This window comes from Ursus maritimus, unplaced genomic scaffold (genome assembly GCF_017311325.1).
Source record: "Ursus maritimus isolate PB19 unplaced genomic scaffold, ASM1731132v1 scaffold_33, whole genome shotgun sequence".
In the NCBI taxonomy this organism is placed as follows: Eukaryota; Metazoa; Chordata; class Mammalia; order Carnivora; family Ursidae; genus Ursus; species Ursus maritimus.
The window spans coordinates 174,455-177,895 of record NW_024425897.1 but is presented as its reverse complement, the minus strand read 5'-3'; the positions used below and the strand labels follow the sequence as shown (position 1 = coordinate 177,895).

At 60.1% G+C, this 3,441-nt stretch overlaps 1 protein-coding gene across 25 annotated transcripts in view; it reads right to left on the bottom strand.

Moving 5' to 3' along the window:
• The window catches only part of IGLL5 (immunoglobulin lambda like polypeptide 5), a 174,959-nt gene that overhangs the window by 4,700 nt on the left and 166,818 nt on the right, over window positions 1–3,441 (bottom strand). The gene's annotated exons all lie outside the window — the stretch shown is intronic.

Below are 3,441 nucleotides of genomic sequence, written 5' to 3'. Positions count from 1 at the left end.
GAGTGCCAGATCCTCTAGTTTGTCGGCCCTTGCCTGACCTCAGGCTCTCTCCAGCTTCCAGAGTCTTCGAATCCACCCAGCCCACCCCCGGAACTGGCTCTGCCGGCCCGGAGACGCTGGTTGCCTTCTGGATGTGTCTGTCCTTGGACCTCGTTCCCAGTGGGACATCCCCAGGGGCTTCCGCGATTTCCTAGAGCTGGTGTGTCCCTTGTCGCGGGGTCTGTTACCATGTGACAAGGAGGTGTCCTGTCCCCAGACCGCCTCACCCCCTCACAGCAGTCTTGCCCACATCCCCACGGACACCCCTACCCCTGTCGCCCAGGGATGCTGAGTGGGGAAGGGCCGTGAGTCCCTGGTGCTGGATTCCAGGGCGGGCAGCAGATGGAGGGTTTGTGTGCGGGATGAGTTTTCAGTTCTGAGGCTGGCACTGTGTCTGTTGTGAGGGGTCTCCCTGGTATGTGAAGTTCTGCCAGGGAGTCTGTCTGTCCTAGGATTTCTGAGTGCCCGGCAGGCTCTGGGTCTCTCACCTGACCCTATCAGGCACCCTGGACCCAAATATCTGCTCAGGGGGCTCTCTAGCTGTGGTAGGCCTGGAACGGATGGACCTCTGCTGCCCCAGTGTCCTGAGACCTGTCCTGTTCTTGGTGTGTGACTGTCCCCAGCACCCTGGGCCCTCTCCTCTTCTGAAGTCCTCACTTCATCCTGGACCACTTGGCCTGCTTCCCCCTTCTTGTGTCCAGGCCCTGAGACCAAGGCTCTCCTCACTGTGCTCCTGGAAGCCCTCTGGCCGGGACCCCACAGAGATAGAAGCTAGCACCTGAGCGGTCCCCAGCAACCTTCCCTCAGCCTATGGCCCTGCTGACAGCCTGAGCCCCCCTTGTCCTCGTCCTTCACCCCTCAGTTCCTCCCAGACTCTTGAAGCCAAGAGGCCCTGAGTAGGGAGCCCAGTATCCTCAAGTCCAGAGGAGAAGTTTCCCTTGGGGAGACAACTGAACACACAATGAGCCCCGATTTTCTTAGATCAGTGGAGTTTGGGTCTGGTCCCCCGTACCTCCCAATAGACTCCAGACAGAATGGGACCAGTGGAGGCACGAGGGGCAGAGAAAGGGGCCAAATGTGCAGACCCCACAGACCTTCAGCCTCGGCACTAGTCCAAAAAGTTAGGAGAGAAGCGTTCCCCGAAATTGTACCCTGCATCCCAGAGAGGAGGGCAAGGGGGAGACTCACCGAGGATGGTCAGCTGGGTCCCGCCGCCGAACACAGTACACTGTGACACAGCCTCGAACACAAACCCTCTGTGAGCCCCTCCAGCTGTGCCCAGGCCCACCTGCAGCTGCTCGGGAGGCCCAGAGTGCAGCCTCCTTGTCACGGGTGCTGGTCTGGCAGATGGACGTGTGGTGGGGGGCGGCACCTGGGCACCTGGAATTTCATCTCCTTGGAGGGGTCAGAGGCCCTCCATCCTCAGGCATGGCGAGGGGTTGGAGGGAATGTCTGGCTATGGCGTCGGAATTCCCAGCCCACTCCATCCTTGGGAAGGAGCTGTGTTCTCTCCTCAGTGTGTGTCAGGGTACATTTGCGGAAGGGGTGAGGGGGCCTGTTTCACACACAGAGGATGGAGCTGGGACCCCTGTGCAGCCTGGGTACTCGTGGAGAGGGTCCCGGATGCCACCACATCCTCAGTACAGGAGGCCGTGCAGGTTTGGGGTCAGGAATGGGAAGTGGGTGGCAGGAGAAGCATGTTTCCCCCCCAGCGCTCAGATCTCTCCAGGAAAATCCCTGCCTTTGCGGGTTGTGCGGGAAGGTATAGTGGATGCGGAACATTTAGAGGGTTTGTGTGCGGGATGAGTTTTCAGTTCTGAGGCTGGCACTGTGTCTGTTGTGAGGGGTCTCCCTGGTATGTGAAGTTCTGCCAGGGAGTCTGTCTGTCCTAGGATTTCTGAGTGCCCGGCAGGCTCTGGGTCTCTCACCTGACCCTATCAGGCACCCTGGACCCAAATATCTGCTCAGGGGGCTCTCTAGCTGTGGTAGGCCTGGAACGGATGGACCTCTGCTGCCCCAGTGTCCTGAGACCTGTCCTGTTCTTGGTGTCTGACTGTCCCCAGCACCCTGGGCCCTCTCCTCTTCTGAAGTCCTCGCTTCATCCTGGACCACTTGGCCTGCTTCCCCCTTCTGGTCTCCAGGCCCTGAGACCAAGGCTCTCCTCACTGTGCTCCTGGCAGCCCTCTGGCCGGGACCCCACAGAGATAGAAGCTAGCACCTGAGCGGTCCCCAGCAACCTTCCCTCAGCCTATGGCCCTGCTGACAGCCTGAGCCCCCCTTGTCCTCGTCCTTCACCCCTCATTTCCCCCCAGACTCTTGAAGCCAAGAGGCCCTGAGTAGGGAGCCCAGTATCCTCAAGTCCAGAGGGGAAGGCTCCCCTGGGGTGAGAGCTGAACCCCCAATGAGCCCCAATTTCTTTACATCAGGGGAGTTTGGGGCTTGTCCCCCGCACCTCCCAATAGACAGCAGACAGAATGGGACCAGTGGAGGCATGAGGAGCAGAGAAAGGGGCCAAATGTGCAGACCCCACAGGCCTTCAGCCTCTGCCCTAGTCCGAAAAGAAAGGAGAGAAGTGTCCCCCGAAATTGTACACTGCAACCCAGAGAGAAGGGCAAGGGGGAGACTCACCGAGGACGGTCAGCTGGGTCCCGCCGCCGAACACAGCACACTGTGACACAGTCTCGAACACAAACCCTCTGTGAGCCCCTCCAGCCGTGCCCAGGCCCACCTGCAGCTCCTCGGAAGACCCAGAGTGCAGCCTCCTTGTCACGGGTGCTGGCCTAGCAGATGGGCGTGCGGTGGGGGGCGGCACCTGGGCACCTGGAATTTCATCTCCTTGGAGGGGTCAGAGGCCCTCCATCCTCAGGCATGGCGAGGGTTTGGAGGGAATGTCTGGCTATGGCGTCGGAATTCCCAGCCAAATCCATCCTAGGGAAGGAGCTGTGTTCTTGCCTCAGTGTGCGTCAGGGTATATTTGTGGAATGGGTGAGGGGGCCTGTTTCACACACCGAGGATGGAGCTGGGACCCCTGTGCAGCCTGGGTACTCGTGGAGAGGGTCCCGGATGCCACCACATCCTCAGTACAGGAGGCCATGCAGGTTTGGGGTCAGGAATGGGAAGTGGGTGGGAGGAGAAGCATGCATCCGTGCCAGTGCTCAGATCTCTCCAGGGGGCCCTGTGCTCCGGAAACCCTGCCTTTGCGGGTTGTGCGGGAAGGTATAGTGGATGCGGAACATTTAGTCCCTGAAGTGTTCCTGGGGAGTTCAGAGCTCAGGTTGTAGAGGTGTGTGGGCTGAATGTCAGGTGCATAGATCGGAGGGCCCCTGGTGGGTGGGCGGCAGTCCCTGCTTCCAGCAATTTCTCCTGGGGCTGCAGTGTGGGGTCTGTGCTGGCCACTGGAAC